The sequence below is a fragment of the Macaca nemestrina genome, chromosome 1 (assembly GCF_043159975.1).
Source record: "Macaca nemestrina isolate mMacNem1 chromosome 1, mMacNem.hap1, whole genome shotgun sequence".
In the NCBI taxonomy this organism is placed as follows: Eukaryota; Metazoa; Chordata; class Mammalia; order Primates; family Cercopithecidae; genus Macaca; species Macaca nemestrina.
In genome coordinates this window covers 26,820,777-26,845,538 of record NC_092125.1, presented here as the reverse complement: position 1 = coordinate 26,845,538, position 24,762 = coordinate 26,820,777, and the positions used below count along the sequence as shown (strand labels likewise).

At 39.4% G+C, this 24,762-nt stretch overlaps 2 long non-coding RNA genes across 4 annotated transcripts in view; one reads left to right on the top strand and one right to left on the bottom strand.

The window, feature by feature from the left end:
* LOC139357531 (uncharacterized) overlaps positions 1-2,339 on the top strand; it is a 52,556-nt gene extending 50,217 nt beyond the window's left edge. Inside the window, exons 2-3 of the long non-coding RNA XR_011610914.1 lie at positions 1,640-1,694; positions 1,782-2,339. This is a non-coding gene — a long non-coding RNA (uncharacterized lncRNA). The remainder of the gene's footprint in view (positions 1-1,639; positions 1,695-1,781) is intronic.
* The window catches only part of LOC105493019 (uncharacterized), a 92,044-nt gene that overhangs the window by 45,651 nt on the left and 21,631 nt on the right, over positions 1-24,762 (bottom strand). For 2 of the 3 annotated variants that reach the window (XR_011610911.1, XR_011610913.1), the window contains exon 3: positions 11,538-11,738. This is a non-coding gene — a long non-coding RNA (uncharacterized lncRNA). Of the gene's footprint in view, positions 1-10,700; positions 10,995-11,537; positions 11,739-24,762 lie in introns of those variants that run through there. The other variant, XR_011610912.1, reaches the window with a different exon arrangement.

The following is a 24,762-nucleotide window of genomic DNA, read 5'->3' as shown; positions in this document are numbered from 1 at the left end:
AACACAACACACTCAAAGTCAAGTCAAACAAAGCCAAAGCAAAAACTCATCTAGCTGGTGGACTGTCAATTCGCCAAGGCTTGCTCTTAACCTTTCTCAGGATCCCTACCCTGCAAGGCATTCCAGTCCTAGCAGGACAGGACTGGGTTTGGTTGTGCACTTACCCAGTGCTCTTTGCCAGGCTTTCTGGGAAGCCAGGAGACCTTGGAATGCTTTTTAATTAAGTAGCCTGTCCTCTCCACCCTGGCTGCATCAACTTCTGATGAACTCCTTTCTCCTAGTGGAGGCTCTGAACTTCATGATTGTGTAGATGCTTAGTCTGCCTGCTTAGTGTGTTCCCTAATCTGAAAGAGGGTCTGTGATATAAGGAAGGGCACTGTACAATGGAGAGTGGGCATTTGTTTTTCGTTCATTCAGGGAGTAGTTATTGAGCACCACCAAGTTCTATGCTGGGGGCTACAGATCTTAATGTGAAACAGACTCTGTGTGTGTGTGTGTGTGTGTGTGTGTGTGTGTGTGTGTGTGTTAGAGAGACAGGGATAATTTTTTCAGATTAAAAAACTGTTCAGAAGATCTCCTCACCTTCCTTCTAGGGAATACAAAGCATCAGGATGAAGAATTGCTTATCTATCTATCTATCATCTATCTATCTATCTATCTATCTATCTATCTATCTATCTCTATCTATCTATCTATCTATCTATATCATCTATCTATCTGTCTATGTCTGTCTGTCTGTCTCTTTATCTCTCTGTCACCTCCATCTTAGGTCACTTGACTCACCCCTTTCCTAGCACCTCTTAACATTCCTTTCCTTCTCATAGTGACTCTGGCTTTGTTAAAATGACTATTCAACCTTATACCTGCTGTGTGTATAGCTCTACCCTTAGTCATTGAAGGTGGGCGTTTGTGTGCAAGAGAAAAATAAAAGGCAGTCCTGGGGAAACAGAACATGCTTTCAGTGAGCTATCAGAGTTGTAGGACGATGTACAAAACAATGTCGACTTGTAAAGATGAGACTACAGGTGCTAGAAGGGGAAGGAAGAGAAATAACTTAGTGAAGTGAGGGAAAATTCTCTGGTCATAACGTGGCATGACTTTTGCCCAATTTGTACATTATATTTCCTTTATTATTTTTGTTTCATTCTATATTAATATCCTTTCTATGATTAAAATTTAGTGTGTTCCTCATAGAAAATTTGAAAGGAAAGAAAAAGAAGGAATTAAAAACTATCCACAGTTCTATACCCAGATGTAGCCACAATTGATATTTGGTGTTTTTTTCCTTCTAGACACACACATTTTCACTTTCCTCAGACCATTCTCTTTTGAAACTTGCTTTTTTTCCCCATTTAATACGTTATCCTGAACTTTCCCCCATATAATTAGGTACTCTTATACATGTTTCTTAATGGCTGTGTAATATTTTATCACATAGTTGTGCTATAATTTATTTAAACAAACTCTCATTTTCTCCCCAAGATCTGTCTGCAAGTCCCATATTCCAACTAAAGCCAAATTTTAAAGCTACCTTCAGGGTCCCAGAAGACAGCAAGAAGGCAATAGATGATTTGTTCTGTTCCTCCCCAAGACTTCAAAGAACTGCAAGAAGGTTAACTGCTCTGTTGCGTTTCCACAGTGACTAGAGTGACAACTCAGCTCAAGGCTACTGCAAAGATAGAACTGAGGCTGAGGTTGGGTGCTTGGGAGGCAGGATGGGCTGGGAATGAAAGGATTTCCAATGACCAGATAGAGAGCAGCATTAAACCCTTCTCTTACAGGCTTCTTTCAGCAAGCAACAGAAATCAGCTGAACTCCCAGGATTGTTTTGAAAGCCAAGGCAAACGGCACATTTGAGAACTGAATTTGGCTCCATTTGTGCAAGAGAAGGTGGGTGGCTTCAGCTGCCTAGGAAACAGGCTTTGAATATGCGCTTCCCAGAATTCTTTATGCTTCTCTCCTGAAAAGGTTCCTAGTGTTCCTGATAAAGGATTCTTATTATTTGGCATTTGCAGGCAGCCTAGTTTTGGCAACATTTGGCTCAATTCTTTATGTTAGTGAGCTCTTATAAAGCCCTGTATCTCCTCCAAGCGAGGCCAAGGCCAACATCCTTCCTTCTCCCTGCCTCTGTCTCCTTCCCCCTCTGGGCCTCGCTCCCACCTACCACCCTTGTGCATACTTTTATTTCCAACGTGAAAGCTGAAACTCTGGCACAGTTAGGTGAAGCTACACATGGAGCATCTGCTACAGTGTCTTCAGTGTTTCAGGATGCTGCTTAGAAGAGTAAATAGCATCTGCAGGATGTGGGTGCTATATTGGAAATGAAACAAACATCACCATTATTGGCTGAATTTTGACCATGCTGAAGGCGTGACATAGACTATATGGTCAAAACCTCTAAGACCGTGCACTAAAAGAAACAAAAATAAGCCTTGGCCTATCCTTGTCCAGGTTGGTGGTGTGGGAAACAAAGGCGACAGAAGGTCTAGAAAGAGTAGCTTTGGTCTTTGTTCATTTGCCTGTTCATTCAGTGGATCTTATTTGCTTAATTAATTAATTAGCGGGTCACCTATGAGACCTGCCCCTCTCAGCAAAAACTAGCTGAGCACTTCACCAGACTCGGGAAGTTGAACTTCTGTAGAAAGGTTGGAGCTATGTAACTTGCTGAGAAAGATGAGAAGGGGAGATAGAGTTGTGAGCCTAAGTGGATATTTATTCCAGGATAGGATTCTCACTGTAATCCTATTGGTTCAGCATGCTGGTAGTGGAAGGGGAGCCAAGGTAAGCAGTAATAGGAGCCCTGCCTAGGGAGACTTCTGTTTGGGGATTCTGTCACTATTTCATCACACACACACCACACACACACACACACATACACACAGAGTTTCTGCATTCAAGAATCTTGAAATCTGTGGATACAAATCACAGATAGTTGAAAAAAATTTACAGTATGATACAAAATAACTAGACTTACCATGCTAAATGAAAGTGTTTCTTTCCTCAAGAATTTTTTTGATCTTTGGAATAAAAGAATATTGTTTTGAAATCTTTTGTGCAGCAAGTGGCCATAACCTAATTTACCCTTTCTTTGTATACATCTTTTATACGAATTGAATTTCATTTGAAACAAATTTTCTACTATAAAAACCATTGAAAATTCATGATCTAGAGTGTCGACTCTGTGGAAGAAGTGGGGGAAAAGACTTGAAAGACAAGCTGGAGTCTTATATAGCACGACCTTAGAAGCTACAAGTGTAGAACCAGATATAGGTATGAAATAGATACAAACACAGTTAGCCATTTACATACCTATACAAAATATGTCCTTCTAGAGAAGAGGAATATGCAAAGAATTCTAATAGAGTCAAGTGATCAATATATTAATTGAGTCAATTGAGTGGCAAATCTACCTGGGCTGGCATATGGAATATTTTCCCACCTTAGTCAGGCAATAAGGTTGAAATTGATTATTAAATAATTAAATAAAGAAGTAGACAGAAATTTGGGAGTCTAGTTGCGTAAACAACCCCATTTGAGGCAAATGGATTAGATCTCCAAATGGCAGAGTGCATTATAAATAGGACTCAGCAAGGCTTGCAAAGAGGCATTGCTCTGGATATGGGCAGTTCTAAAATTCACTCCTCAGCTGAAATCACTGGTTGATAATTGCTCTTTTTGAGATGAGAGTGTTCTAGTTTGTGAACCTCAGGTCACTGAGGTTACATTCCTATTTCTTTTGTTGTGTCTTTTTGCTCTGAGAAAAATTATACAACATATATAGATGAGATACTATTTTCCTTTTAATGCATTATCATTATATGTATTTATGTACATATTTATATAATATATTTTATTATATAAATTTAAGGTGTGCAATATAATATTTGATGTAAATATCCATGGTGAAATGATTATTATAGGTAAGCAATTTAACAGTTTTTTTTGTGGTAAGTGTACTTAAAAACCATTCTCTTGGCAAATCTTCAATATATAATACAATATTAATAACTGTAGTCCTCATGCTATACATTAGATCTCTAGACTTATCTTACACAATGACAAATTTGTGCCCTTTGTCCTACATCTCCCCATTTCTTCCTTCTCCCCATCCCTGATAACCACTGTTCTACTCTGTTTCTATGTATTTGACTTTTTTTTCCCTCAGATTTCACATGTAAGATCATGCAGTCTTATTCTTTCTGTATCTGGCTTCTTTCATGGAGTATAGTGCCAGTTACAATAACATGGATGAAACTGGAGGATATGATACTATTTTCTACCCGTCAAGACTGGCAAAAATTTCTAAGCTTGACAATACACTGTGTTAGTAGGCTGGGGAAGCAGGCATTTTTATACATTGCTGATAAAAATGTAAAATGGTACAACATTTATGGAGGTGACTTTGTTGATGCATTTACTCTTTGACCCTAGAGTCTACCTTAAAGATATGCCTGTAACATTAAAAAATTGCAAAAGTTTATTACAGCATTATTTATACTGAAAATGTTTTTTGTGTTACCTAAATGTACAAGCATAGGAGGTTAGTTGAGTAAACTATGGTGCATTCACATAGTATAGTGCTATATAATTATGAAAACAATGAGAAAGGTCTCTATGAATTGATATGGAGTGATTACCAAAAGATATTGTGAAGTTAAAAAAAATTTATATATAAAGCATATATATGTAAAAGAATATATATATGATATATTTCCCTTTGTATAAGAAAGAATAAATTTTAAAAACATATGCATATATTTATCTTTACAAAAAGAAACACAGGGAGGATAAACCAGAAGACTTTGAAGTTAGCTACCTACAGAGGGTGTTGGAAGGGAAATGCAGAGGAAGGGACGTGGAAGAGAGTGGCATTTTCTAAGAACATCTTTCTGTACAGTTTTGTTTTTTAGATGCATGTGTATGTTCTACCTCTTTAAAAAACATATAATTAAATCAACAAGGATGGGAAGAGAAAAGAACCTAATGCTGAAAACCAATGAAAACATATGAACCCTAAGATATTTTGAATGAATTGCATAACCACACAGAATGAAAAATTGGAGCAAGCTGGCTAACTTAAGAACCTTAAGAACATGATATTTGACTACGTACCCTAAGTCTTAGGAGGGGGAGAGCAGCAAACAAACCCTGAACTGTTTTGAGTAGGTTTTCTTTTTGTGATTGTATGAACAAGGAAATTCTGAAACTACTTTAGATGTATTATAGGATTAAGCAAATGAATAAATGCACATATCTTGTTGGGTCCCAGGTCTTCAGTGTGGTGAATGGACATATATGAAATGGTGTAGGAAATCCCCTGTGGGGATGGATTGCATTTAATGTTATCTGTGCAAACTTGTGATTTCTAAACTGTGTATATTGTGTGTGTAAATGTCAGTGCGTGTATATATGTGCACTTGTTCATGTACATATGTTTGCATGTCTATGTGTGTGTATAAACATTCATATATTTCCTAACTTTGTCTCCTAAAAGCACAGACACCCCAATAGCAATGAGCTCAGCTAGCATCTCGATGTGGTTTCTAAATAGCATTTCCCCATGAAAGGAATCAGAGCTTCTTGGAGAAAGGGAAAATTCTAGATCTGGGACAGGGTAGGTAGAGAATAAGTCTGGAGTATTTTTTTATGTTAGGAAGTAGGAAAGTTCTTTAAAAAGAAAGAAAAAAAAGACACAACATCCACCAAATAGAGGCTCTCATTCACCCAAGTCTGAGACAATTTAAACACCAAAAGAATTAAGAACAGCAATGAGATCATATTGTTAATCAGTAGATAAACAAACACATAAATGGGTGAGAAGGGAGGGCTCTTGGCTATAGTAAAGCCAAGTAATGAGTAGTAAGTGTGGGGGGGAATGTCAGAGTTGAAAGTCCATCATTTTGCAACCATCATAGTGAATACTGCTTCAGGCAACAACCAATGATGGATACTAAATCTAGTAGGGCACTCAGACAGACCAGGCCTGGGAGCGAGGCATGGCACTTCCACACATACTCCACTGACCAAAACTCATTGACATGGCCACACCTAACTTCAAGGGAGGCTGGAAAATGTGGTATTGCTGTGTGCCTGGGAGGAAGAGAACACAGATATTGGTGAGCAACAGCAGTTCTTGTCACAAGAACTTTATATATATGTATTATATATAATGTATAAATAAAATATCACAAATACCTATATATATATATAGGATTTATGATATTTGTAAGCTTTCAGAAATTTTGGCATACTGGATTATCTAACTGTGGTAACTAGTCTCTAAGGAGAGTCATCCAATCAACCACACTTCCCAATATTTACACTCCTGTTCAGTCCCCTCATTGAATTTGGGCTGGTCTGTACTCATGTTAGCCAACAGAAGGGGGAGAAAGTGGCTCTGTGCCAGTTCTAGGCCTAAACTTTAAGAGGACTGGTAGCTTCTCCTTTTCCTCCATTGGGTCTCTCTCTCTCTCTCTTTTATCTTCAACTTTTATTTTCGATTCGGGGGTACATGTGCAGGTTTGCTGAACAAGGGTATGTTGTGTGGTGCTGAGGCTTGGGGTACAATTGAACTAGTCACCCAGGTAGTGAACATAGTACCTGATAGGCAATTTTTCAGCCCTTTCCCCTATCCCTCTCTCCCCCATCTTGTAGTCCCCAGTATCTACTGTAGAACTCTCACTTTTGAAAGTCATGTGGCATCATGTGAGTAGTCTGGCTGTCCTGCTGGAGAATCCATGTGGAGATGCCACTTGGAGAAGGGACACTTGGGGCTGGCTGGTGAGAGAGAGGCCTGGCTGTCCCAGCACACTCCAATCAAGCCTCCAGGTGGTGCCTGCCCCAGGTCCTGCACGACTACAACTGAATAAGAACTGCCCAGCTAAGCCCAGTCAACCCACAGACTCTAAGAGGAAGTAAGATGGTGGTTATTCTAAGCCACCAAATTCTGGGGCAGTTTGTTTCATAGCAACAGATAGTTGAAACACCAGCAGCTAAGACTTACGATACAAATTTAAACTGAATGATTGATTGAGATGTGTGATTCTTTTAATATGAAAAGTAGAAGGGAAATTATGTATAGAAACAACATGGTAATGCTAAGATAATATAAGATTCACCATTGTTTTGAGTCTTGTTTATTATATTTATAAAAGCTACCTAAATATTTGGTAAGATTCTATTAGTCAGATAATTAAGTGCTTACAAAGCAAATAAAATAGATTAAATTGATTGATGCATTTTAATGTTCATGAGTATTTAATCAGCAAATTTCTTTCTTAAAAATGGTGCTGAAGTTTTCTAGATGTATAACTAGAATAACAAAATTTGTAAGTTGAAGTAAAACACTTAAGAAATACTAGATTTCTTAGCCAGGCATGGCAGCATGCACATGTAGTCTTAGCTACTCAGGAGGTTGACATGGAAGGATTGCTTAAGCTCAAGAGTTTGAGGCTGCAGTGAGCTATAATAGCACCACTGCACTTCAGCCTGGGTGACAGAGTGAGATTCTGTCTCTGAAAAAAAAAAAAGAAAAGAATTAAAAGATTTAAGAAAATAACAAAAGAAGTATTAGATTTTAAAATTATTATTCAGAAAATCAAATATTAATTAAAATCTCCAAAGTAATTACAGATTATCTTGTGTGTGTGCGTGTATGTGTGTTAGTGCTACCTAAAACCATGCTTTCGGGGATATTGTTGAGGACTTTTAAGCCCAGGGACTTGGATCTGATACATTTCCAGAATCTCCAGTTTTCATGCTTTGCTCTCATTGCTTCTTTTTTTCTCAGTGAGTGCCTATGTGAGTACCTCAGTGAGTATCTCACTTTCTCAGTGAGAATCCACTCAAGGAAATTAAGGAATAGCCTCTTCCCCTTGGCTTGAGAAGCAGCTATACCTGGGTGAAATGTTTCATAGCTCTTTAGCATGCTTTCAATTATGATTTTTGTTTTGCTCTATTTTATGGTGGAGATGGAGTCTTACTATGTTGCCCAGGGTGGTCTTGAACTCCTGGCCTTAAGTGATCCTCTTGCCTCACCTTCTCTAAGTTTTGGGATTACAGGCATGAAGCACTGCACCTGGCCTGAGCATGCTTTCAATCTAGCTTTTTTTTTTTTTTTTTTAAATAGAGAACAATATCAGACCCAATAAAGTGATCTTGGCTGGGAGACCCATGCTGGCTGTCTTACCCCATGATAGGAGATTTAGGACTAGATAGCTATAGATAAATTTCTAAAATAGTAACCCTGACCCCAGAAGGGCTCATAATCCTAATGCACACAGAGGGGCAGAGTTCATTCTAGAATGCATTCCTGGACTTTCCTCCTCAGTTTGTTCTAGACCTTCCCACATGGTTGATGGATGGCTAGAACATTGGCTTTTGTCCCTGCTTATAGCACCTGAGACAGTTTCAATACCTGTTTTCAGGGAAGAATTGTATCTCTTACTCATGTGACACCTCTGTGTTCCTAGAACAGTGTTACTCCCACCAGTGATGATGCAGATGAGGGGAAGGCCAAAGGCAGAATTGAGAGAACTCTAGACCCAGAAACTTGACAATGTGTTTGGCAGATAGGTCGTAGGACAAAACAAAACAAAACAAAAGACAGTCATTTCAGAAACCTGACGTCAGAATTCCAAAATTCCAACTTAGGGACCGGGTTTTCCATGATGGATTTTGTTTTTAAGGGTATAGAGATAGGGAATGAAGATTTTTGAAATAACATGTAAAGCCTTATTCTGGGGCAGTCGACGAGAAATTATCAGTCTTCATGTGTTATATGTTGGCTCCTCACTGTGTAGACTCAGTCTCCGAACTAAACAGAACCCAGGTAGCCAGCATGCACATAAAGCAGGCAGGGAAGCCCGTCCTGGTTTGATTCCTCTGATTGGGTCATTCAGACTCAGAGGCAGTGTGAGAGGGGCCTGGGGTGCCCAGATGACACAGCTCTTACAGACCAATCAGGTTAATTAACGGAAAGGCCTGGCAGAGATTTGGTCAGGCAAGGAGGATGCTGTGATGTCTTTGTGGTTCTGGCAGTTTAGTAAAGAAGAGCGAGGAACTGCTAAGGATGAAGTCAAGCAGTGCCAAAAAGCCCCCTGACTGTTCAGAGGGGTGGGCATGAGAGGGTGGGAGTTAGAGATGTGCAGAGAAAGAGAAAGAAAGGAGGAAGGAGGAGAAACAGGAAAAGGAAGGAGGAGGAAGGAAGTATTATGTTAAGCTCTGTCGATATCTAAATTTAGTGTCTATGTTTAGACAGCCAATAATTTATTTCCAGGCCTGTGAAATCACTTATTCTGCCCTACTGTCTATGTGAAATCTCATACACACTTCACAGAAATGGATTAGATCACTGAGGCTGGATTTTAACCCACGCTCCTTGGCACTGGCAGTGCCGGCATTTCTGTGTAGGAAGTACTCAGGGGTAGTAATTTAGTGGGAAGAGCGTGGCAGGCTAGAAGACTTGCATTGAAATCATGCTTGAATAGTGAGCATGCTTTTTAAAAAAGCTTACACTGTGTGCTTATTTGTGAGGGGTTGAAAGGGATCTAAAGTCTCCTCAGTTCTCCCCAAATCCTCCCTGGCACCTATGCCTAGAATAGGCTGCTGCAATTGCTACATTGTGAGAACACTGTCTGTGTCCCTGGCCGAAGTGGCTGGCAAAACTGTGGCTAAACTGACCACAGACTGGCAGCAAGGCAGCCATACCCAATGAAACTCCCAAGGTCCTTCTAGATGTGTGAATTCCCCTTTTATCAAATCACCTGGATACTTTATCCAAGCCACCTTAACTTAAAGTCAGTTTTTCTCTTGGTTCTTTAATGATCTTTCCATGCCAGAAATGTGAGAACCTCAGCTTTTTATATGTTTCACTTGTATGATTTTAAAAGGCAGAATGTCTAGGTTGATTTTAAGACAGTGGGCAGTTTTCATTGACGGTCTCCATCCTTCCAGCATCCTATTCTAAACTAACACCACTTGAAGTGTGATCCTGGGACCAGCAACGTCAACATCACTTGGGAGCTTAGAAATGCAAATTCTTAGGCCCCACTCCAAATGTACTGAATCAGAATCTCCGAGTCTGGGGTCTAGAAGTCTGTGTTTTAACAAGTTTTCCAGATGATTTTGTTGCCATCCTAAAGTTTAAGAAGCACTGTTCTAAAGTACTTCATTTGTCATTTTGCATTTTTTCCCCTTTTCGTACTGATACTGTTAATTACTGACTAAAAATTTTTTTTTGAATATAAAGGTAAAAATTAAATATTTGCTCAAGCAAGGTAATTTGAGAGTTGCTGCAACATTTTACATGCCCAAAAGATACCTCTAAAACATGATGTTGCCATGGCACTGTCTCTGTTCTTGTTAGTTTCCACATTGTGAATGAACGAATGAAAGAGAATCTTTAATATGCTTTAGACATCAAGACCCAGGAGGAAAGGGGCTTGTGTTACTTAGCATTTTGCTTCAGCTGCTATGCAAAGAGAGAACTAAAGTAATAATGGAAATTCGCTGGGTGCAGTGGCTCATGCCTGTAATCCCAACACTTTGGGAAGCCTAGGATCACCTGAGGTCAGGAGTTCGAGACCAGCCTGGGCAACACGGCAAAACCCTGTCTCTACTAAAAAACAAAAAAATTAGCCAGGTGTGGTGGCACACACCTGTAATCCCAGTTACTTGGAAGGCTGAGGCAGGAGAATAGCTTGAACCTGGTGGGTGTAAGTTGTAGTGAGCTAAGATCACAACACTGCACTCCAGTCTGGGCAGCAGCAGGAGATCATGTCTCAAATAAACAAACAACAACAACAAAAAAGGAAATTGATTAGTCACATTAAAAGTTCATTTCTCTTTCATATAAAAGTCTAGATGACCAGCATTGCAGCTCTGCAATTATCAGGAACCCAGGTCCCTTCAGTCTTGCTGCTCTGCCATCCTCAAACTGCATCTTCTATCTTGTGGTCCAACATGGCTGGCTGTTCCAGCTTCCACCATCACATCTGTATTTTAACCAGTAGGAGAAGAGTAAAGGGAAAGGAATCATACTTAAATTGATAATGATGAGACAACATCATTGTCACAGAAGAGCCACAGAAGAGGCATATCCAAGGTACACTGGGTACTGCGTTGATCTTGAGTCTCCTAGGCATTCCTCTTCTTTTTTTTTTTTTCCAAGACAGGGTCTGGCTCTGTCACCAGGCTGGAGTCCAGTGGTGCGATCTCGGCTCACAGAAACCTCCACCTCCCAGGTTCAAGTAATTATCCTGCCTCAGTCTCCCGAGTAGCTGGGACTACAGGTGTGCACCACCACACCCAGCTAATTTTTATATTTTTACTAGAGATGGGGTTTCACCGTATTGGCCAGGATGGTCTCGATCTCTTGACCTCATGATCCACCTGCCTTGGCCTCCTAAAGTGCTGGGATTACAGGCATAAGCCAGCACACCGGACCCATTCCTCCTCTTTTTTTTCACTCTTCTTGTTTCGTTTAAGGACTGATCTTGCGGGTTGCATCTCCCAGGTTCCCCTGTCAGTGACCTTACCTGGATTCAGCCAATGGGAAAAAGGGAGAAGCTGAAATGCAGCTGCAGTGATGACTGCACTTTATGGATCCACTCTGGCTGGCCACGGGTTCTAGTAACATGGACTTCCTTCTTTCTAGTACGTGGGTGGTTGTAGCTTCTTTCCGGCTGTTAATCTCTACGTTGCTTCACCATCCTGTTTGAGTTTAACTCTTCCATCACCTGGAATCAATTCTTTATATTAAAACCCCCCAGTTGTAAGTAGTTAAGGCAGTCAGACCCTGGCTGACACAGGAAGGGGTAGTCTACCTAGGGAGAATTCATAGAGGAAGTCACGTTTGTACTAGATCTTTAAGTTTTGCTGACTGATTTCCATTAATTAATTCCAGTGTGGTCATTCTGGACTCTGGTCTAGAGAAGATAAGGGGAGAAATGGTTTGGAGCTCTGATCACTCAGCTAGGATTAGCAGAACCTAGGACTGTGGGTTACAACTGTTTCTAACGCAGGGTTTCTCACCCTCAACACTATTGACATTTTGGGCCAGAAACGTCTTTGTTGAGGTGCTGTCTTATGCATTGCAGGATGTTTAGCTGCATCCCTGGCCTCTATTCATTAGACACCAATAGAATCCCCCCATCTTGCCTAAGTTATGACAACCAGAAATGTCTCTAGACATTGTCAAATATCCTGGCAGTGGGGGCTGTAAAATGTCCCACGTTGACAACCATTCTTCAAGTTTTGCTGATGGCTCAGCATCCAAGTTCCACACAGGAGAGCCCTTTGATTCTAAAGGTCAGAAAGGCACTACCTTCCAAAAAGAGCAGCTGCTACCCTGCCCTCTCCTTCATCTCTACTTCCCTCAGCCAGCAGGTGCCTCCATTTTTGATAAACACTGTCTACTAGAGAACAATGATCCCATAGTCTGGAAGGGAGTGTCAGGGCCAAGCCATTGTCTTCCTGCCAAGAGCCAGTGATACAGGAAATGGGGAATCATCAACCATTACAATACTGTAATTCTCTTTGGAGTTTTGAGATAAAAGTTGCAGAGCTCTGAAGGATGTTTACTTTTATCCTTCATGATAAACCTTTTTTTCATAAGACAAATTTTCTGCCTCTTACCACCTTAATACACACCTATCCTGGTCTATTGAACAAAAAGGAACAAAAATACTTCTTTGAGAAATAACAACATGCCCACTAATATCACCATTCCATCAAGAGCTGCCTATGACAAGCCAGACATTGTGTATGGATGTCAATGTATCTGGTTAATCTTCACAATAAGCTTACAACGTAAATATGTTTTTCTCAGTTTTATAGCTAAAGAACCTACTTGCCTAAGAAAACAGTTAGTGTTGGTGAGGGGCATCAAAATTTCCTTTTTCAGTTTAAGATAATGGCCATACCTCACGCTTGCATTGTGCTTTATGAGTTTGTAACTATTATTTTACATATATTATCTAAGTTATACTTATAGCTTAAGTACTATGGGAATTCAGAGAAGCTATAAAATGTTTGAGGTGAATAGAGAAAGTTTCCTAAAGAACTGGGGTGATCGGAGGAAGTTTCATAAAGAAAATAAGCTGGTCCCTCAAACTGATGTATATCTGAATACTTATTGCTAGTGGTGTTGGTGGAGGTGGTAGTGAATGGTTCATTTTAGACAGAAAACATGAGCAAAGATCCAGAGTTAAGAATAAAGAGAGCAAATGCCCCGAGTTAAGAATAAAGGGGTGTGCAGGGGAAGCAAGGGAATAGGCTTTCCCAGCAGGAGCTGATGATTCATGATGGTGTGGAGAGAGAGAGGGTGGGGATGTCTAGGGGATCAATGTATACGGAGCCTAGAGATCCAGACGAGGGAGTTTGGATATTATGAAACAGCCACTGAGAGATGATTGAAGTTTGTAAGCAGAAATGAATATTTTACATCCTACTCAGGTGTCACTTCCTCGGAGAAGCCTTGTCTACCCCCTCCCTTGTGTTCTGCTTTGGGTGTCAGTCTCCCATGGTGCCCTGATACTTTTCTTGATCATGGCCATCTAAGACTGTGAGCTCCTGGAGGACAGAGCTCTGATTTACCATCTTTGTGTCCCCAAGGCTTGGTACATAGTAGGACCTCAGTAAATAGACTAAGTGATGAATAAATGGACCCTGACAGGGAACCACATCCTCCTCTGACTTCTCAGGGCCATTTGAGGATGGATTTCCAGGAGCAGAAGTCACTGGACATGTGAAAACACAGGTTGTGAATGCAGGAAGGTACACAGATGGAATCTCAGTGCTTTCTTAAAGAGGTTCACTTCAGAAGGGCATAGCTGCAGGGTAGATGAACCGAGAAATTTTCGGGTTGTTGAGAACAAGGAAATGTGGGTGAGAATCACCAAGTTCATCAAAATGTATTTGAAAAGCATGACCATCTTCACTCATCTCGAAATTTGGCATGTTTCAGACATTGTGAGACAATTAGTCATTGCTGTTGCTTCAACTAATGTCCACTGCTTTTCTGTAGGAAATAAAATAGTCTTATTCTTAATCTAAAACACCAAAAAATATTCTTCCAGATGTTTTCCTCTTCCTGCATTTCCCCCCACTCCCCACCCAGTCACATTGGCATGTGGACATGTTCTCACCAAGTGAGTCAGTTAGATAGGAACATTAGTTTATTTGAGCAGATGTCACTTTAAAAAACAACATTGCACCATGGCACAAAGCTTACAAATAATGTCTGTCATGTAGCAGTGGTGCTAATATAAAGAAAAGGGGTAATTTTGGTGAATTCAGAGAAGATAAGATTACTATAATTATGGGAAACTGCTTCTAAATAATCCCAGAAAAAAAGAAAGGCTGTTTTGTCTCATGTTGAGATAGGGGAAGGAGGAGAGGGGAAGCTTGGCAAGGAGGCAGGCTGTCAGAGGGGAGGAGGTGGAGAAGGCAGTGTTTAGTGGTGTGTTCACGTGGCTGACTTAGCCTGTGTTGAGCAGAACACTTCCCCTAAAAGTACCTGAGATCTTTGAAGGTCACTGGGGGGAAATATCGAAAAGTTTGCTCAGGATAAACTACAATTCTCCCTCCTCACAGGTTGCCTAAATCTAATCCATCTTTCAAAGCCCTGCTCAAATCCTTTGCTTTCATGAAACCATACATTTCAATCTAGCTTATAGGACCTTTTGCCTCTTGAATGTAGGCAGAGAGTCATTTGGCAATTAGGGTGAGTTTTATGACTTTAGCGTTGATAAACTATCTTTTATTGTTATTTACTTTTTTGTATGTTCATATACTGATTCCCTAATAAGGTTGACATCTCCTTGAATGGAGATACGGTTGTGTATATCACCCTGGGGTCCCACACAGTGCCTTACATGAAGTAGGCCCTTAATGCATGTTGGTTGATTGATTCGGTATTAATGTGAATGGCTGCCAGCTATGGTGGTCCACTTATGTGAGGGGGGTCTGATGAATTAAAAAGAGGAAGGAAACTAGCATCCATCAAGCACCGGTGAACCAGGTCCTTCACTGGGATTAGATGATCTTAATTTACTTATTTAAAAGAGAGGTCCCCAACTCCAGGTCTGTGGACTGTTAGGAATGGGGCTGCACAGCAGGAGGTGAGTGGCAGGTGAGTGAGCCACGTTTCATCTGTATTTACAACTGCTCCCCATAGCTCGCATTACTGCATGAGCTCCACCTTCTATCAGGTCAAGGGCAGCATTAGATTCTCATAGGAGCATGAACCCTATTGTGAACTCCACATGCAAGGGATCTAGGTTGCATGCTCCTTATGAGAGTCTAATGCCTGATGATTTGTCACTGTCTCCCATCACCCTCAGATGGGACCTCCTAGTTGCAAGAAAACAAGTTCAGTGTTTCCACTGATTCTACATTATGGTGAATTGTATAATCATTGTATTATATATTACAATGTAATAATAATAGAAATAAAGTACACAATAAATGTACTGTGCTTGTATCATCCCGAAACCATATCCCCTGACCCCATCTGTGGAAAAGTTGTCTTCCACAAAACTGGTCTTCACACCAAGAAGGTTGGGGATCACTGATTTAAAACACCATGGAAGAGACATCCTAATTAAGGATGAGCAAATACAGATGCAGGGAAATTAAAAGTGGGTTTCCCAAGCCCACAAAACTCTTAACTGACAGAAGCTAAAATGTAATCTTAGACTTGTCTGATTCCAAAGTTTCAGATAAATTTTAATGCCCCCAATATCTTCCCTTTTCATTTGGCTGATAACAAAGTGTGGCAGTTTTATCCTAGTAGCTTGAGACTTTGACACCTGTTGAATTAAAAACACTCCTAGGGAGCACCCAGATTCATCAAGTAAGTTCTTAGAGAACTACAAAGAGACTTAGTCTCTGACACAATAATAGTGGGAGACTTTAACACCCCACTGTCAATATTAGACAGATCAATGAGACAGAAAATTAACAAGGATATTCAGGACTTGAACTCAGCTCTGGATCAAGCAGACCTAGTAGACATCTGCAGAACTCTCCACCCTAAATCAACAGAATATACATTCTTCTCAGCACCATATCGCACTTACTCTGAAGTTGACCACATATGGGAAATAAAACACTTCTTAGCAAATGCAGAAGAACGGAAATCATAACAAACAGTCTCGGACCACAGTGCAATCAAATTAGAACTCAGGAATAAGAAACTCACTCAAAAACCGTACAACTACTTAGAAACTGATCAACCTGCTACTGGGTAAATGATGAAATTAAGGCAGAAATAAGTTATTTGAAACCATTGAGAACAAAGACACAACATACCAGAATCTCTGGGACACAGCTAAAACAGTATTTAGAAGGAAATTTATACCCACAGAAGAAAGCGGGAAAGATCTAAAATCGACACCCTAACATCACAATTCAAAGAACTGGAGAAACAAGAGCAAACAAATTCAAAGGCTAACAGAAGACAAGAAATAACTAAGATCAGCACAGAACTGAAGGAGACAGAGACACACAAAAAAACTTTAAAAAAATCAGTGAATCCAGGAGCTGCTTTTTTGAAAAGATTAACAAACTAGATAGACCCCTAGCTAGACTAATAGAGAAGAAAAGGAGAGAAGAAGCAAATAAACACAATAAAAAATGATAAAGGGGTATCACCACTGATCGCACAGAAATACAAGCTACCATCAGAGAATACTATAAACACCTCTATGCAAATAAACTAGAAAATCTAGAAGAAATGGATAAATTCCTGGACACACATGCCCTCACAAAACTAAACCAGGGAGAAGTTGAATCCCTGAGTAGACCAATAACAAGTTCTGAAATTGAGGCAGTAATTAATAGCCTATGAACCAAAAAATGCCCAGGAACAGATGGATTCACAGCCAAATTCTACCAGACATAAAAGGAGCTGGTACCATTCCTTCTGAAACTATTACAAACAATAGAAAAAGAGGGACTCGACCCTAACTCATTTGATGAGTCCAGCATCATCCTGATACCAACACCTGGCAGAGCACAACAAGAAAAGAAAATTTCAGGCCAATATCCCTGATGAACATCGATGTGAAAATCCTCAATAAAATACTGGTAAACTGAATCCAGCAGCACATCAAAAAGCTTGTCCACCATGATCAAGTTGGCTTCATCCCTGGGATGCAAGTCTGGTTCAACAAATCAATAAATGTAATCCATCATATAAACAGAACCAATGGAAAAAAAAAAACCACACACAATTATCTCAATAGATGCAGAAGAGGCCTTTGATAAAATTCAACACTCTTTCATGCTAAAAACTCTCAATAAACTAGGTATTGATGGAATGTATCTCAAAATAATAAGAGCTGTTTATGACAAACCCACAGCCAATATCACACTGAATGGGCAAAAGCTAGAAGCATTCCCTTTGAAAACCAGAACAAGACAAGGATGCCCTCTCTCACTACTCATATTCAACATAGTATTGACCAGGGAAATCAGGCAAGGGAAATAAATAAAGAGTATTCAGATGGGAAGAGAGGAAGTCAAACTGTCTCTGTTTGCAGAAGACATGATTTTATATTTAGAAAACCGCACCCTCTGAGCCCTAAATCTCCTTAAGCTGATAAGCAACTTCAGCAGAGTCTCAGGATACAAAATCAATGTGCAAAAATCACAAGCATTCCTATACTATACACCAATATTAGACAAACAGAGAGCCAAATCATGAATGAATTCCCATTAACAATTGCTATAAAGAGAATAAAATACCTAGGAATACAATTTACAAGGGATGTGAAGGATCTCTTCAAGGAGAGCTACAAACCACTGCTCAAAGAAATAAGAGAGGACACAAACAATGGGAAAACATTCCATGCTCACAGACAGGAAAAATCAATATCATGAAAACACTGCCCAAAGTAATTTATAGATTCAATGCTACCCCCATCAAGCTACCACTGACTTCCTTCACAGAATTAGAAAAAACTACTTTAAATTTCACATGGAACCAAAAAAGAACCCATATAGCCAAGACAATCCTAAGCAAAAAGAACAAAGCTGGAGGCATCACGCTACCTGACTTCAAACTATACTACAAGGCTACAGTAACCAAAACAGCATGGTGGTGGTACCAAAACAGATATATAGACCAATGGAACAGAACAGAGGCCTCAGAAATAATGCCAAACATCTACAACCATTGTTTTTGACAAACCTGACAAAAACAAGCAATGGGAAAAGGATTCCCTATTTAATAAATGGTGTTGGGAAAACTGGCCAGCCATATGCAGAAAACTGAAAGTGGCCCCCTTCTTTACACCTTATACAAAATGTAACTCAAGATGGATTAAAGACTTAAATGTAGACCATAAAAACCCTAGAAGAAAGCCTAGACAAAACCATTCAGGACATAGGCATGGGCAAAAACTTTGTGACGAAAACAAAAGCAACGGCAACAAAAGCCAAAATTGGCAAACGGGATCTAATTAAGCTAAAGACCTTCTGTACAGCCAAATAAACTATCATCAGAGTGAACAGGCAACCTACAGAGTGGGAGAAAATTTTTGCAATCTATCCATCTGACAAAGGGCTAATATCTGGAATCTATAAGGAACTTAAAACACATTTACAAGAAAAAAAAACCCATCAAAAAGTGGGCAAAGGATATGGACAGACACTTCTCAAAAGAAGACATTTATGCGGCCAACAAACATATGAATAAAAGCTCATCATCACTTGTCACTAGAGAAATGCAAATCAAAACCACAATGAGATATCATTTCATGCCAGTTAGAATGGTAATCATTAAAAAGCCAGGAAACAACAGATGCTGGAGAGGACAAGGAGAAATAGAAACACTTTTACACTGTTGGTGAGAGTGTATATTAGTTCAACCATTGTGGAAGACAGTGTGGCAATTCCTCAAGGCTCTAGAACCAGAAATATCATTTGACCCAGTCATCCCATTACTGGGTATATACCCCAAGGATTTTAAATCATTCTATTATAAAGACACAAGCACATGTATGTTTATTGCATCACTATTTACAATAGGAAAGACTTGGAACCAACCCAAATGCCCATCAATAATAGACTGGATAAAGAAAATATGGCACATAGGCACCATAGAATACTACGCAGCCATAAAAAAGAATGAGTTCATGTCCTTTGCAGGGACATGGATGAAGCTGGAAACCATCATTCTCAGCAAATAACACAGGATCGGAGAACTGAACACCACATGTTCTCACTCATAGTTGGGAGTTGAACAATGAGAACACATGGACACAGGTAGGGGAACATCACACACTGGGGCCTGTCCACAGGTAGGGGACTAGGAGAGGGATAGCATTAGGAGAAATACCTAATGCAGATGATGAGTTGATGTGTGCAACAAACCACCATGGCACGTGTATACCTATGTAACAAACCTGCACGTTCTGCACATGTATCCCAAAACTTAGAATAATAATTAAAAAACACTCCTAAGGTAAAGTGTGGTAGACAGAATAATGGCCCCCTAAAATTCCCAATTGTTAACGCCAGACCCTGTGAATATGATCTGTTACATGACTAAGAGCAGGTAAGGCTGCAGATGAAATTAAGTTTGTTAAATGGCTGCCCTTAAGATAAGGTGACTATCTTGGGTTATCTGGATGTGCCCAATGTAATGGTGAGGGTTCTTAAGTGCTGGAAGAGGGAGGTAGAAGCATCCGAGTGAGGGATTCAATATAAGGATAACTTGATGTACCATTGCAGGTTATGAAGACAGAGAAAGGGGTCTTGAGCCAATGAATGCAGGCAGCTTTTAGGAACTGGAAAAGGCAAGGATGCACATTTTCCTCTAGAGGCCCCAGAAAAGAATGAAGTCCTTACCATGCTTTGATTTTAGCCCAGTGAGACCTGTGTCAGTCTTCTGACCTGCAGAACTATAAGATAAATTTTTGTTGTTTTCAGCCACTCGTTACAACAGCAATAGGAAACAAATATATGAAGCAATAAATAAATTAGTGTCTGCTACAAACTTATAGAGGATTTGAAAATGGGTTTGAAGGGTTTGAGGAAGATACTAGGGGCCCACTGAACTTAGACAACAGAGTATAGTGAAAGAAAAAGAAGAGCCAATACACACACACACACACATACACACACAAAGAAGAACAAAGGTAGAGGATGGGGATGGGAACCCCTGGAAGGCAAGTATCATTTTAATCTATTTTGGCATCCCCAATACCACACACACAGGGCCTGGGTTATAGCAGATGCTCCCTTAAAAAGACATTTGATTAAACAGAATGAATAAATGGTGGAGGAAATGGTGAATGAATGAAGGAAGGAGACACCAACTAGAGGAAAGAAGAAAGGGAGGAAAAAAAGGAGGTAAATATGTATAGACTTGAGTGGTACATAAGGGGAGAATAGGATGGGTGAACCGCCAGACTGAAGGTTCTGAAATGCATTTATGCTCAGGCCAGTCCCTCAGTGAAGTCTGTAATTGCTTCTGGAAACTTAATAAATGATACAAGTTTTACAAGTTTCTCACCCATATCATTGCTGGCTCTTAAGTCTCTCACCCTACAAATGTATTAACCAGAGAGAAACTCAGTCCTTCAATATGGTCGCAAACGGCAGTGGAGCAGTGTTGGTTAAGAACAATGGTTTTGCAGGCAATGGATTTGAAAAAAAATGTTTTTTTCTGATATCTCAAGTTTTTGTACCAATGAAAGTTTATTCAGAACAAGAAGGATTTAGGTGATAACCTCCTTTTCACTTAGATTGTCTTCATTAATGTTATTCTTCTATTGGTAAGCTTTGGATATGATGGGTAAAGTAGGTTTTTACTGCTAATTATTGAATCCCTCAGTTCCCATAAAATTGGAGCCAAAATCTGCAAGTCTGACAATATCCAAATATAGGTGTGAAGTTACATGCCTTTAAGTTGTCCAGTCAACATTTAAAAAATGATGGAAAGTATTTATGGCTTGAATATAATATACTAGAAAGACTATTTACAGACCCATTTCCCTGAGCATTAGAAATATTAATTACATGAGAACTGGAGTCTCAAGTTCAGGATACGAATGATATTGAGTACTTTTTCTTTGTTACTGTTTCTTTCTCTTCATTGTTTTATATTCTCATTGTTCTTCTCTTTCTTTTTCATAGACAAAGACACGCGCACACGCACACGCACGCACACACACACACATACCCCTTTAACACCTAAATTTTAATCTATCTGCATTAAATAATCCATAGAATAACCACTGTTGGAGGTCATCTAATACAGTTCTCTTCAACAGATAGTGAGAGGAGATTGTGGCCAAAAGAGATAATAAGTGATAGCAAAATCCCAAATCCTAGGTCTCCTGAGTCCCCTCAGACCTGTGTTTTCTACTGAACCATACCATTTCTAAGTGTAATAAATATGTCAGTGAAAGTTATGAAAACACCCTGACCACTTGCATTGTGTCCTTTCCTCCTCCTTCCCTCTGCTTAGATTCCATTTTTTGTTAATTAATCAGGTCCATCATCATTTTCAACCAATGTGGGTGGGAAATCAGATGTTTTAATGTCTGTCTCGGAGTGATAATGCCAAACTGATGCAAGATGATGACTAGGAAAAATGCTGGTATTAGTAGAATTTTTTAAAAAATGAAAAAAAATCAAATTATTCATTAGTTGGGAAAATGTTATGTAAATTGTTATAGCCATACTATGAAAATTAGTGCATAAATTAAAACTAACAAATTAGCTTTATATATACTGGCATGGAAAAAAGCATCTCCAGTACATTACATGAGAAAATCAAATCACAGAATATAATGTATAGAGTTATCATATTTTTGTTCAAATATACAGAGAAATATGTGGAAGGATACACATATCCTTCCCAGATTAACCTGCTGGCTAGGTCTCTGCATCTAGCCTAGCTCATGCCAGTCCCTTCTTTGGTTTTGGCCAGCTCCTATAGCCCCAACTTGAGGCTGGCCCCTATGCATGGACACATCTTCTACTTAGAAGATTACCACTGTCTGTCCTGACCTCTTCCTGTGGCTCTGCCTTGCTTGCAACCTGGAATGCTCTGATGTGGTTAGTTTCTGGAATTTAACCAAAGACATTACTGTACCCTTTTTGCTTTCTGTGCCTGGACCTCCAAATGCTTTTCCCATAGTGACTTTTTATAAGGCCGATCTCTACTCTGCCCGAGATTTTTCCTATTCCATCCTCATAATATTTCTTCCTAACAGTCCTGGACTACCGAGTTTCCCATAAGTTCAAGTTGTCCCATCAGACAAAACTTAAATAGGCAGTTTTTTACTCTAGGAGAAGAGGGTAGACCTGAGGTGGGGGTCAAAAAAATGCCCAATGTACTACAGAGATTTACATACAAGGATGTTAATAACAGCATTTATTTAAAGTAGGAAGAAACTGGGATAGAAGCAAAGAGGCTGGGCCCCATGGTTCACGCCCGTAATCAGATGGCGCTGCTGCACTCCAGCCTGGGTGACAGAGTGAGACTCTGTCTCAAAAAAAAAAAAAAAGAAAACAAACAAACAAACAAAACAAACACAGAAAATCTAAACCAAAACCCAAAGAGCCAACCAAAGAGGAATAGTTAAAATTATGGTACACTTATTCACGTGGACTGTTAGTCACTAAAAACCATATTTTGAGAACATGCTTTTGAAAATTTTTCTTGTGTTTTCTAAAATATATGTATAATCTATGTATCTATCTAGTACATATTTGAGGGTACATGTGATATTCTGATATATTTATATAATATGTAATGATTAAGCCAGGGAACTTGGGATATCCAGTCTCCTTACAACAAAAGCCACATTTTGCAGTCCATGTAGTAATAAAATGGAACTCCTCCATGCCATGGGAGATACTTCTTCTGCTTAGACTCACAAACCATTTGGACATTCTTCTCAGTTTCCACAGTGTCCTTTCCTTGTTTTGTCTCATTTTCTAATGATTGACACATTCCTGCTCAGCAAATCTGCTGTGGTATGTTGGCGATCTTTGAGGGTAACACATGGCATGATGTAGAGAAAAAAAGAGATCACCTAGATCTACACTCAAATTCTAGCTCTACCATTTGTGAAGTATATGAGCTCAGTTCCCTCTTTCTATTAAAAACAAATGGAATAACAATATCTACCTTGCAGGATTATTGTGGGGATTACTGTGAGATAATGTATATGGAAGAGGCTAGCATATAGATGGTAAACAGTGGATATTGGTTTATTTTCTTCCTCCAGATGGGCTGTGGGCTGGTTGGTCTCTAGATGAACTGATGTTTATAGGATGACAATATCTGTGCCATCTGTAGCAATTTAGTACTGATTAGGAACTCAAAATGAAAGACAAAAATGTATGGCACAGATTTGGCTCGAGATTTTTGATATCCCAGATTTGTTCTTTTTAAGAATTTAGAAAATAAGTCACTTTTGTTCAAATGTATATAAAATTTTTAATAAATAAAAACACAAAGTATTTAATTTAGGTGGTGGCTGGGAAGAAAAATGTCTTCTTTTTATGATTAATTTTGCTTTATTTTACATGATTTTTCATTCATATTACTCTTTTGTTTAAATCTCTCCTTTAACACACACACATACACACATGTTAATCTTAGTGTGCAAAAGCAAAACAAGCTTTCTTATTGAACTGGTACCTCTGTACAATGATCTCACAGCCAAAAGGAGCAATTGTCTTTGATGAAGAAAGGTCTATATATGTGTTTTTCCTACTGTGTTAAGAGATGAATCAGCCAGATCCTGGTTGCTTGGGACTTCAATAGAGGAAATGATCAGATGGCAGGTGTTAGGGTAGCTTAGATGTCATTAGTGCCCAGTAGCTGAAAATGGACAACATCCCTATGACAGGGAAGTCAGGTCAACACATTAAAACAGTGGTTCCAGTTATGCTGCTAATCCTATGACCTTGGGCAAATCATATCAGCTCTAGTAGCTTCAGTTTTCCCATTCATAAAATTAGGCATTTGGTGTAAATGATCTCCAGGTTCTCTTCTAGCTCTGAAATTCCATGGTTCCTTGAATATAAAAGTGGTAATGCAACAAGAGTCAGCAATGGAGGCCAGAGGACCTAGCCCAAGAATTTTGACGTATGCACTCAGAGTGAATCTGAAAAGCAAAGAAAAGTATTATCTGGAAACTGACAATGAGTAAATTCAGGGATGAGGGAAAATAGTGGTCCAAAGAGAACAATATATAATTGGTAAGGGGGATATTTTATCATGATCTGTGTTCTAACTTTTGCTGTCTACACTTGATTCTCCCACAGCTGTTATAGAACAACAAAATCCAATGTGTTGCATTTCTGGGTAAGCCACGGACATGCTGGTAAAAGTAATATGCCATGAAGTGATGAGTATGGGAGCCAAATAGGGTGACTGGAAAGAAGCATAATCCGATCTTAGTTGGGGAAGTTACTGTGAACAGTATCCTTACTGCATTCTACTAACAGAAAAGTCAGGAAAGATAATTTTCCAAACATGGAGCGATTGTTGTAGGTCTTTTTTTTTTTTTTGTCTTTTAAAGAGAAAGATAGGAGGCACTGGAGAGAATCATAAACACAAGAATTATGTGACAGCGTCATAGTACCCATAGCAATGGCAATTTGGCTAAGTTGTTTCTTTTTTGTTCTCGCTCTCATTTTAACCAAGAGAGAGATGACACCTTCATTAACAGGGATCTTCCAACTTCTTCACACAAGTCATTCAGTTTTCAGTTGGCTCTGATTATTAGG